This window comes from Mastigoproctus giganteus, chromosome 5, assembly GCF_048544385.1.
Source record: "Mastigoproctus giganteus isolate SK-2022 chromosome 5, ASM4854438v1, whole genome shotgun sequence".
Taxonomy (NCBI): domain Eukaryota; kingdom Metazoa; phylum Arthropoda; class Arachnida; order Uropygi; family Thelyphonidae; genus Mastigoproctus; species Mastigoproctus giganteus.
In genome coordinates, this window is record NC_143579.1 from 208,370,791 (window position 1) to 208,384,164 (window position 13,374).

General features: G+C 37.1%; 1 protein-coding gene across 1 annotated transcript in view; it reads right to left on the reverse strand.

Moving 5' to 3' along the window:
• The window catches only part of LOC150086046 (uncharacterized), a 195,246-nt gene that overhangs the window by 173,486 nt on the left and 8,386 nt on the right, over positions 1–13,374 (reverse strand). The window lies entirely within an intron of this gene.

Here is a 13,374-nt window from a genome sequence, read left to right on the forward strand (position 1 = left end):
CTCTCTCTCTCTCTCTCTCTCTCTCTCTCTCTCTCTCTCTTCCCGTCCTGCTTTTCTGGTCAAAAAGTTTAAAGCGGGCATCCGCCGAAGATGATCCTCGTTCTGGCGGCCTTTCAGTTTCAGAAGCCGATGATTTAACCATCAAATGATCAAATGATCATTTGATCAAATTAACAATCTGCGAAGTGGTAGTAAAATTGATATTTCTTATGGGAAATGTCAATCGATTTCAACACAAGATTTCCGAATTCGATGCGTTTCGGGCATTTTGAGTGCCGCATCGTCACTGATGATCACAGAGAGCAACGAGTTTTTCAACATCAGGATCTTCGTCAACACGTTGCCGCTGACACCGGCCCTGTTTCTTCCATCATTACTGCTGACAAATCGTGGGTGTATGGCTATGTCCCGGAAACAAAGGAACAATCCTTTCAAAGGAAACCTGCCTTCACCAAGGCCCATAAAAGCAAGACGATTTCAGTGAAATGTGAAGATCGTGGCATTTTTTTTTTTTTTTTTTTTGATTTGCAGGACATTATTCATTATAATTTGTCCTCCATCGCTGCAATCTCCATCCGCCATATTCACCGGGTTTCTCTCCCCGTGATTTTAGCAATTCCAAAAGAAGTCTAAGGAATATTTTCAGAAGTTGCAGAAGCGTTGGAATCGGTGTATGTGGTGTTAAGGCGACTACTTGGAAGGAGATTCAACAGAAAAGAGCCGGTAAACCATCAATCCCTAAATATTAGTTTCAGCCACTGAATTTTTTTTCTGTACATTTAGTCAAATTCCTTATTAGATTTGGTGTGAATGTTTGTAGTTGTAGCGAAAAATGTTTTGCACGAATATTTTCAGGTTTCTTTAGAATCCAAGGCTCTAAAACACACATTTACTTTCTGCCTCTAAAGGCAGAAAGTAAATCTGAGTGAGTAAATTGTTCCACCTACAATCTTGCTGTTTAGAACTCCGCGCTAATGAATCACTGGGTATCGTGAGGACATACGTCGACTGTTGCCCGTAATTCAGGATGATGAATTACAGGACTTACCAAATTTTATAAGTAGTACTGCCATAAGAAAGGAGAAGGCAATGCTTTTGACAATATGAGTATAATTGGAGTTTGGATAATGTTAACTTAAGATTAAATGAACATATGAATTATCAAAACCGTGTGAATTGGGCTAATGAACATGTCCTTGGAAATTTATTTTTGAGGATACAGTGGTTTCGCCAGTGCCACTAGTTTGGGCAGGCCTTGGCTCGAATCCCATCAAAGACTGGGAGAAGTCTTAAAATCCTCTTCAATCGGGACTGTAGCTAGCCATCTCAAGAGGGGATAGCGTTTCTCCCAGTGAATTATTTCAGGATTTTCAACCCATGCAAATCGGCTCATGAACACCATTAAAAAGTGTCTTATTTAATTGCATCACAGTATATATAATACATAAAAAAGGATATAGGGAGACTGCAGGATTTGTGGAAGAAGTACCATTGTATGATGAAGCGTTGAGAAAAGATTCCGTCTGGGCATGCATACTAGTGGTGGACATATTGAACATTTTATCTACCCTTTCCTATGTATTACATTTCCACGTATCTATCAAATTTGAAAAATTGACTTTAAGTTTACTGAATAACCCTTCGGAGATACAGCATCCCAAAGTATTTACACGTAATGGAGTCAGTAGTTAAAGCAAGGCAAGATCATCTTTATAGGAACGCACGAAATCAAAGCATGGGTTTGGTAAGGGAGATCTTGTCTGACTAATCTGATTAACTACTATAACGCAGTAACAAACGAACTGAATGCTAAAAAAAAAAAAAAAAGACATCATATACTGTATTTAGATTTCAGATAAGCTTTTTATACTGTTCCCCACGAAAGAGTGCTGCACAAATTGGAGCGATGTGGCATTAAGGGAAAGTTACTACTATGGATAGTGGTATGGTTGAGTGGAGAAGACAAAGTGTGGATATTAATGGGCACTGCTCTTCTGGGTTCGAATCCCGTTAATGACACGAGAAAGTTTTATGGGCTTTCTTGGACTAATGTTATTGGTGGAGTACCGCAGGATTCATTTTTGTTTTCGATATTTATTAATGATAACGAAGGTATATCAAGCTGAATGTCTAGGTTTGCAGATGATGGTAGTAGATGATAGTAGTTAGCAGGGTCGTTAATGACAGAAACCAAGGCATACTACTGCAAAAACGACCGAGAAAAATTAGGCAGATGAGCTAAGAACTGGCAATTGGCGTCTAACGTTGCTAAGTGTAAAGTACTGCGCATGGGTAACAGTAATCCCAGAATAACACATCAATTGGATGGTACCACACTTAAGGAGGTATTGGACGAAAAAGACGTGGGAATAATTATACAGTCCGACATGAAGTTCTCTGACAAGTGCAGACAGGCTGCTAGAAAAGCTCATGGGGTTCTGTCAATGATATACACGAATTTTGCCAGCAGGGACGAGGAGCTGTATATACAGTACAGTTTAACCATTGTCCCGTTGTATTAGACAATGGTTACACTGTACCTTGAGTACTGCATACAGGTTTGGAAGAAGCATTTTAAGAAGGATGTGGATCTGTTTGGAACAGGTACAAAGAAGGGCAAAAAGATTAGTTATGAGATCAAAAGGGGTAATCTTTCCAAGAAAGACTTGAGTTCTTCAAACTGCAACATTTGGAAACCAGACACAATGGGCTTTGAAGTATTTAAGGCTTTAAGTGGATTGAGTAAACTAAATGCTGATAGCATCCTTAGTCTTTCTGAGCAACACATAAAAGGGGATTAAATATAAATTGGAAAAAGGATGGTTGTAAGACAGATTGTGCGAAAATGTGTTTTTAGCCAGAGAATGAATGATTATTGGAACAAATATCCACCTGATATTGTCGAAATGGACAATTTGAATAAATTTAAAGGATTAGGCAAATCGTTAGACGAGATTGACAAATGAAGAGAGCAGGGTTTTTTTTTCTTTTTTGCTGGTGTTGTAAAGGCTTGTTTTCTTGCATCAGTTTGCTACTAATAGTATTAATACTAATTTGAATCTTTTTGTGTATTGCTGTTACAACTTGATAACATTATTTATACACTTTTTTTTTTTTTTGCAGTTCATTACATTTTTACCAACCGGTTTGACTGAACTGGTAGGTGACACCACCGAGTTTGACTAAATAATTCAAGCATGCATCTTGTAGGAGAACGAGCAGAATTAGCATTTCACTCTAACCTGTTTTGACAGTCTCATTTTCACAGTCTCCGATTCTACTAGTTTTTTTGTGTAAAAATCTCTCATATCTAGACGATCCTAAAAAGGCAGAAATGGCAGTATTTATTTCAATTACATTTAAGGTAATGGAGAAATCCACTAACTGACAACTCTTGCACTCTCAAAATCATCCATCTGATTTACACACGATAGAAAGGAATACTAAAGGAACCCGTATTAATTGCCAATATGGATTCCTTCAGTGTTAATCCGAAGGAAATGGTGTGGCTGATTACCACTCACCTTCTAACAAATTCTATTAAATTTTCCACAGAATGTTTTGCATTAGAGGGAGACTACTGAAGACGATGCCAAGTCATACCATCACCATCGTAACTATAGTTATCCTTTTCTCTAATATTGAAGGAATTTATAAAGGACTTCCACTTTCATGAGTGACCAGAGTACAGTAAACCATTGCTTTGTGCTCCAAGTTCAAAACACCAACTGAGACAAGCTCTCTAGTGTGTGGAAGCAGACCGCGCGTGGGCAATTAACTGACATTGTTCAGTGGTCTCCAAAGTTGGTTTAGTTTTTCGAAACGTAATTGAAAATAAAAATTATACATAAATGTTTTTTAATACTTCAATATGCGGCTTTATTTGATCATTCCGTCGATCATGCACGTTCATGTATTTTGCACTTCAATTTAATTTTGTTTTGTATTTTTTTAAGTGATCTTTTAAAATTAGATGTGATTTTAGATATAATGCCTGTAAATGATTTATAAATAAAAAAAATATTAAACATATATTTAATTTTTTATCCTAGGGTGCGCGCTAGTACTTTTAAGTAAAATGAGGGTGCGCTACCAAAAAAGTTTTGAGACAACTGATTTAGAAATTTCCCCCCTAAAAACCGTTTGAGACCTTGAAAGTCAAAAATGGTCACTTCGTTTACAGGCTCCTCAATTGTGAACCGCTATTGTTTTGTGAACACTCGCTAGACGTGGCCCTGAATGGAGGAAACCTCGGCACTAGCCACTGGTCTCCACGACATCGACCAGTCCCATAACATATAATCTCATTATGGTTTCGCATTAGATCAAGATATCGATAGGCCTTGGTTGAAGTAACTTTCAATCTGCTTCATTGTGGTCTGCCGTCAATGGTTTCCATCTTTTATTATTTTCATCTTCACTCTCCTGAAAACTCATCCAGGAGAGTTTTTCATCCCTTGAAACAGACAACCGATCAAAGAATGCAGACAGTTTACAAGCACGATAAGATGAACCCTCGTAGTCTGAACTGCCTTGGCACAAATTCCAAACAACTCCAACCACCTTTCTTGATACATTTAACATTTCCATCTTACCTTCTCATTGAACTATAATTTTCTCTTCTTTTATATAGGCGGAAACTAAGGATATTCCCAGACCAGTGGTTTAAACGACGAGAGCTTACCATTTGCAGGTGAAACGTGGGATTGTCGCCCTAAGAAGCGATAACCTTGAAATGGCGCAGGTTGGTTAACAGAAGCCTTTTTTATTTTCACTAATTTGCATGTTGCGAAGCATGTGGATCAATTTTGATTAGGTATTAGGAATTTAAATGTAAAATTGTGCATACGTACGTGCTTATTTTATAAGTACACTGATTGATGTAGTTAAATTATTTTGCCTCCAGGACGACCACCGGGAGGGAAGGCGCGAATAGTGATAAGACTCGACGATGGTATAGCGAGGCGTTTGAAAATCTTGTTGGGGCAAGAATTTGTAGTTACGCCTCTGACAAGTTGATAAAATTGTTTTATTTAACACCGGTACATGTCAAGAAGTTAGTAGAGTACATTTCACAGGTCCCGCCTTCGGATCCTGAATCAGAGGGCATCTACAAGGTGTATGCAATATTACGACCACACATTCGGACGTAGAAACCCACAGATTTTGATTATTGTTACCTCCCCACCAAGGACTCGGAGGTCTGAGAACGCATACTTGTGTGTGGTCACAGCTGAACATTTGAGGGTCAGAAGCTGGCTTTTCATTCAGTAAAAAGAAAAACAAGACTAAAAATCAATTAGCAAGAATCAATGTTGGAATTTTACGCATCTTAAGAAACGATGTTTGCATTAGCACGCAGTCTTTTTTGTTAAGGTGATTACAGCTAAATAACTCCCCCCCCCCCCAAAAAAAAAAATTAAGGGCCGCATTCGAAAGGAATCGTGATCAGAATTTTAAAATTTAAGTTTTTAATTTTTGTGTTAAAACTTTTCACAATTCAGACAGCCACTTTTAAAATTGAAGCTAATTTTTAAAATTTTAAAATTAAATTAGCATCTACTAGCAAATTTTGCCTATTATTCAATCGTATAAAGTGTTGCAATTTCGAAGCGAGTTGTTCTAATAACAATCAAAATTTTTCGATGGAAAAATACGGTGGACTTTGTGTATTTTTTTAACGCCGATTTCAAATGTGCAGCCCCTTTATTTCTAGTGCCCCTAGTTCGCAGTATTTTAGTTTTCACGTATTTAACGTTACCAAGGAAGGCGGCAGCCCAGTATACTGGTATACCATTGCAGGACGTTATTCAGAGAAACTCCTGTTCATTAGCAAAGAAAACGAAAAAAAAAAAATAAATAATAATTATAATTTTACGCCATTTATTGCAATACTTGTTAAAATTTCAATAAATGCAACTCGCAATCCTCTAAATCTGTGGGTACTACTCAATATCAGACTTTAAATTTGGATTCAAGTCACCAAAATCTATAAAATGTACCTTATTTCGGGAGGAAAAATTCAAAAGCCTAAAATTTGTTGTGCAGTGTAGTCAAAGATTAATCCTGAAACTCTCGGTTTTTTCTCTCTTTTCTGAGCATCCATAGTTCATTTGTATGTAGGGGATGCAGTTGTGGGTGGATGGTATGTTTTGTCGTAATTATGTAGGAGTTCTTTGGGAGGGGAAGTAATAACATAGGAGGAGGAATCAGAAAATACATCATATTGCAATGTACAGACAAGCCATCTAACAAACCCACACCAATATACATACTTTTACCCCCACAAGAATTACCCACAATAAAAAGACCAAACACAATAATAACACCTACACTTCTTTATAACTATTCCCCAAAAGATCGCCCATATTAAAGTTTAACCCATAAAATTAAGTATCTAAATTAATTGTACAGCTGTAGCCAGGCAACTGAAAGTATTTTATGCGAGCTGAAACAGTTTTTTTCCTTTTTTTTGGTAACGTATATGGTAGCAAGCGCTATTTAAAGTATGCCAACTTTTAACACCGACACGAATAGTTGACTTCTGTAACTGAATCAGATGATTACGACAGTTTCGATACAGAACAGATACTAACAAGGAACAGGAAGAGCAGACGATGAATGACATGAGATGTCAGCCAATTAAAACAGGAAAACAAGCGCAAACGATAAAATGCTAGCAGATGTCAATCAAACGCTACTTTGAGCCCTAGATAATGCAAACGACTATTTAACTTAGTCTTATTATTAGTATTTTTACTTATAAATACATCAGTTGCCTATCAAGACCCTATTAAGAATACTTTTAAGTGTGCCATTGGTTGAAAAAAAAAAAAAAAAAAAAAGGGCCCCTCTGAGCAGAGCAATATTGTAGCAAGAAGATATTGGCCTTATGCTTAGTTTCCAATACGAGTTACAAAAGAATAAATATGCCATTTTATATCTTGGTATTGCGTTTCTTTATTTTATTATTATTTTATTTCTCCCCGGATTCTGAGTACAGTACTTCCAATGGTTCGAATTTCGTTCATATCCTGAGATAATATTTCCTTTTCGGGTTCGGTGTACTGTTATGTGAAAAAGAAAAGTAGTTATCGGAGACGCAGGTGGACGTGCATGGAATACTTATTGGCCGTTTATATGCTGCCGCAAGATAAATTAAGGTGGCAGGCTTATTTTAGATAAGCCAACCACAGCAGGGAAGGTAATACAAATACATAAACTTGGCCGATCCTAATCACTGTTAAAAAAAAAAAAAAAAAAAAATACATATACGAGCAATGTAACCTGTAGTGAAAAAATAGTTTAATTCATCAAAAATGTTTCGCTAAATATCCAAGTAGCGTTCTGGTTAGAAATTTGCCAAGTATTCCTCATTTAAATTGCTGTTTCAAATTACCGTATTTGTCCACTTATAAGACGCGCCTTTTTCCTTAAAAATACCTTGTAAAATTGCCCTTCGTCTTAGAAGCCGAAATGGCAATTCAACACATGAGCAAAAACAAGAAGTCGGCAACATGTAGTTAACGGATAGTTTACATCGCGATCACGGTCAGTACACTTTTCAGTAATTACCAGGCTGTTGTTGGAGTAACAAGTGAATTCCAGTTATACATTTAAGCCCTAATCAATGGCAGGCGCATCAAGAAGGCAAAATTATACCATTGGATTTAAGCTAAAAGTAGTACAATATGCCAAGAACATGGGAACAGAACAGCACAATGAAATTTCGGACCACCGCCTACTGAGATGATTCGTCAATGGAAGAAGCAGGAAGTTTTATTACAGAAAGATGATAAAACAAAGATCATTTATTGTATGAGAGTGACAGTGATACTAGTGATGAGGATAATGATGATGATCAAGTCAGTAATGAATCTGAAGTTGAATAATACTAAAATTAAAGAGTAATAATAATCCTATACCTTTCTTTATTTGTTTTTGGGTTTTATTTTTATTGAATTTAATATTCCACTGTAAAATTCCAAAGATTTTTTTTTCTTAAATTTATCGTTACAAAATTAGGGTGCGTCTTCCACGACGCAGTCTTATAAGCCGACAAATACGGTATTTAAATTTTATTACTTCAAAGCATTGGAAAGATTATATGGCCTCAAGTATCAAAGTATCTGGGGAAACAAATTATGCACTTCACAAAATGTACATTGTTTTAAAATATGTGCGCGTGGCCTGTCTGCAAGATCTGAGTGTACACATCGACACGTAAAATAGATATAACCATTCTATGTTCCTGGCGACTCAGCTAACGGGTGGCAGCAGAGTTGGCACTTCGCCAAATGCACATCAAACAAATAATCTGGATGAATGTTTCCAATCTGCATGACCTTCGTCTTCATCGTATCATTTGCTCTACCTGTTACACTTTCAAATGTTTTCTCTACATAGTTCAAGTGGATTGTAAAACGTCTGCCAGTGGCACTTGATTACTGGGTATGCGAATATGGTGTTTTTTTGCTCCCTCTTAAATGTATTCTGAGTTTTAACGACTTGTGGAATCATCATACTTAGTTTCTAAACTTTTTTTTTTTCTTTTTTAAGCACGCGGGAGGTCACTTCTCTTAATTAACAATTTTCACGTCTGTTATTTTCTCTTTCAAAGCTTATCTTCATTACAAGCACTTAACAGACTCTTTTGGATAAATGATGGTTGTAAACTACGCAACTCGCTTTCAGAGCAGCATTGCCAAAATATACATTTATTTCATGAATAAATTATGAATATTTTCATATAAAATAAAACAATGTAACTGCAGTGGCTCGCTAAAACAAAACCTAACAAAAATCTATCCAGCCCTCAATGGAGTTCCTATCCTGCTTGTTCAAAATCACATCGACTTAGGGATCAGATTCAACCCAAAGCTTCTGTTCAACCAACATGTAGACTTGCTTCTCACAAAAGCCGCTAGACAGATGGTTATGCAAGCAGCATCTGCAACATGTAACAGATAAATCCACCACCATGGTAAGCTACATCGCAACAATAGTTTATCCCTCGCTTCTCTACGCTGCAGAGATCTGCACATCTCCCTCTACCACCAAACCAGTGTTCTCCTCCGAGTACTGGCTCCTCCCAGTAGGCTTGCCACAAGCTCAGCCTACCTCCCCAGCTCCGAACCACCGCTATGGCCAACGCACTCAACATCTCAAGGTTCATGTAGCTCATTGATGTAAAGAGACTTGTCATTACAGTCAAGCTCATGACTGGTCTCATCTCCTGTCCCTCTTTCTGAGACAATGTGCATGGAGGGTCCCGGTGGCGCATCTGCGTGCAACCTCGCAACTATGCCCTCTTCAAACACGTCTTCACCTGTCAGACCGGTTTCTTCCTCAGCAGATGTCATCAGCGTCCAGGATCTAGATGTCGACTTCAACAAGTTTAGTCAGGATGGACAATATAGAAAAAGAATACTTCGTAGTCGGTGGCCAAGGCTACCACTATCATAACCTTTGTCCCGATCAATGTATTCTCTTACTCAATTCAATGTATATAATTATGTGATGTATTTTGTAATTAATGGTCTGTACACTCAGTGTTTAGTATACAAAAATGCCTCTGAGTTAAATTCAATTTTTTTAAGACTTTCTATAAATTTGGTATTGAAGTTAGCGCTGGAATAATGTTATTTCCACAACATTATTCCAGCGCTAACTTACTCACAATACGAAATTTGATGTTATTATTATTATTTATTCAAGTAAAGGAAAAGAGGTTACATCTACCCCTACACAGCAAACAATTGCTATGAGGATAAACATAACAATAACAGATTAACAATATATACACTGATGTGCAAAACTTAAGGACCAACACTATTTCTAAAGGTTACAACCACAAAATCTTTACTTAAGGTACTCTTTACTGATGAGAGTAGATTCAGTCTCAGCAGCGATTCGGGACGTCAGCTAATTTGGCGAGAGGTTGGCACACTATCACCCCTCAAACATCACTGAAAGGGATCGATATGGCGGTCGAGGTGTTCTCGTCTGGGGAGGCGTTATCTTGAATGGGCGTACACAACTACAGATACTGGAAGGCAGTACTGAGGTAATCCTTCCCCATGTGGGTCTGTTCCGAGGTGTCATTGGCCCCGAGTTCGTGTTTATGGATGATAATGCCACACCCCATCGCATAAGCGCTTCAAAACGCGGTCCTGTTTTGGTGTAGACTCGTTTGGGTCCAGTTCCTTTTTTCCTATCAGCAGAACCAGTATTCTTGATTTGGAAAGAAATCTACTCACTGTCGACTGATTACAAGATACTCTATAAGCAATTGAGTGTCTTGTAATCAGTTGACAAGACACTATAAGCAATTTGACGGGAAGAACATCCATTCTCATGTAAAGCAACAATAGCACTCTTCCTTCGTGGCGTCAACTGCACGTAAATTTGCCATCCTGACACAAGCAAGGAATGACTGCAACTCTTGCAGAGCGTGCTTATATAGCTGAAAGTAACAACTGATGCAATATTACGTCATCACCTACGCGTGTCAATCTTATCTGATGCAATCTGTAAGAAATATTGCCATATACTTACGTTATTCGGACGACAATTACAATTTTAAGGGATGATGCACTTTCTTTGAACACCAGTGTGTGTGTGTATATATATATATTTTTTTTTTTTTTTTTTTAGTTAGATGAGGAATTTTAAATTTCTACAGACATAACGCATTTATCCACTTACGTATTGTAAACAACGAAAAAAACTGCTAATTATTAGTCATCAAATTTATTTAGCAAAACATTTTTCAGATAGTTAAAACGGTTTCCTTCCGTTTGTATTATAGATTAGAGAGGGGAAAAGAAAAACAGCCAAAAAATTTAATTTTTTTCGGCTGCATTTTAAGTTTCTTAAAGACAAGGTGTGATTACCAAATACAATCAATTAAGATTAAAAAATAATAAAATAATTACTTCCGTTATGACGAAAGTCCTAAGCGTCAAAAAAAAAAAAAAAAAAAAATCCTTCATGGAGAATTCAAGTCTGTGACGGGAATTGAACCGCTGACATTTTTCAAATGGCGACGATCGGAAATAAAATCGTGCGTCGTCGTAGCTCTGAGTCTCCTAAGGCTATGGCAATGCACGTTTTTATGTCCACACTTTGTTCTGACTTTTTTTTTTTTTCTCTCTCTCTCTCTCTCTCTCTCTCTCTCTCTCTCAGTAAAAATAGCGTTTCTCCTTCCTATTCCCAGAAATTTGCACCTTAGCCTGTTTGTTGCAGCCCTGCCCTCACAGAGGAGTTTCGAAGACAGCACGTTTTAATCTCTTTAAGCAAGCATCGTACTTCAGAATTCTAGGGGTGAACTGAATAGCAATACGATCTCTGAAAATAACAAACAAATCAGTCAGAAGACTAATACGCCTAGAAACAACATCGCAAAGATAAAAATTTGGCACGTATATCAACTCGCATAAAACAGGTATCAAATCCAGATAGATGTGTACACGACAATAAAATAACAACTAAAACGAAACGTGATGAAACATCGAGAGAACCCACCACGAGCAGCATGCATTCCAAACCCACACTCGATCAGCCCGAGCCTACACAACATCACTTCCCACTCTGATAATAAGGAGTGGTAATATGCAGCCGTGCCTACTTTTTTTTTTTTTTTTTTTATCTAAAATGTATTGTGCATCAGGAGCTTTTGTTAACGCTTTCAGCTGTATCAGAAGTTGTTTAAGGAGCCATTCAGTAGTTTAAAAAAAATAAAATAAATAATGATATACGGATGAAATTATGTGAAATAATTCCCAAAATTATGGCTACAAATAAGTTCATTCATGTTGTCCATAAAGCAGATTTTAAAAAAAGATTAATTACCTCTATTGTGCTCTTCACTGAATACAAAAGAATACGTAGTACTTCTAAAACTAAATCTGTGTTTCAGCTTTGCTTTCATCTTTTGGCTACTCACGTTACTCGTGAGCGACCAAGCATCAGCTGGCAGACGATTCAAGGTGCAGCAGTTGACTCTACTCTCTTGGATGGATCGAGAGAGTTACATAAGAAATCTATATATTATGAAAACGAAACAAAAAAAAAAAAAAAAAAAAACACGACTACCTTCAATGCCAATTTTCATTAACACGAACTGTTTCAAGCAAAGAATATATGAATCATGTCAGCGTGCCATCCCACAATCCTATAGAAACTAGCAGTAGAAATCGTCTGCTAAAATAATATCCACTATGCTCGATAGTTGAATCGCACTTAATTCTTTGACAATTAAACAACTTTATGGAATGCAGAAGCATTTTAATTAAAATCGTCTTTGTAATATTAAAACATCCAGTATTTTAAACCTTTTTAATAGACTGATCGGCACTGATAATTCTCCATTTTGAGAGAGTGGATCGGATTCATCTGAAAATTTGCAAGCATAACTGTAACGTATATGGACTAAAACAATTAGCATATCAAAGTTGATCGGCGCTCACTAGAATGTTCAACAACATGTTTGTTACTGCCATGATGAAGGAATCTGAAGGTACTATGAAAACGAATGTAAACTTTCATTTGGTTAGGTTATGTTAGGTTAATTAAGCGCCAAAGCAAATACGGCTATGAGGTCATCAGTATATTGCGTCTGTAGTTGTGCCCTATTCTTTGGTCGGTTTGCCTGTTTTCTGGCCAATAACCTAAGTTTCGGGAGATAACTAACTAGGCCACGCTGTAGAAGAAAGCTGACAAAAATTCCTCGCGTCAGTGACTGGATTCGATTTGCCATGTTGACCATCCAGCTTCTGACAATAATCTGACTCCTTTCAAAATGGGGTGTAAACTTTCATTTGGTTAGGTTATGTTAGGTTTTAAAGTCCTGATTTTAAAGTCCGTCGACTCATTACGTCGCCATACGCGTGTGAAAGGTAGTCACACTATTAGACAATCATTCACTTACCGTTTTGTTGCCTGCTAACGTTTTTATAGCACCTTCAGATGCTTTCCTGAGGTCTTTTACAGGAAGATGCCTTCCGGTAACAGATACTTTATTGAACTGATTCTACTGATTAGCTCGGCATGTAATATTATACGTCCATATACAGTACATTAGAGTAATGCATTAAAATTTAAATAAATTCGTCCATTCTTTCTAGGAGGCGCAATTTCATTAATGAGAGTGCACCTTCAATTACATTGAAAAAAAAAAAAAAAAAAAAACATTGTAGTTAAACCTATCACTGTTCTACTTAGCATTGAGCAGAACAGAATAATTTCGTTCCAAATTGATTGTTGAGAGTTCTAGATTCAAATAATTTAATACGCATGCGCGCGCACACCATGACTTGCGGGTAGGTACTGTATGTCAGTTTAACAATCTGCGCTTGCGATTCAGGCTTATTC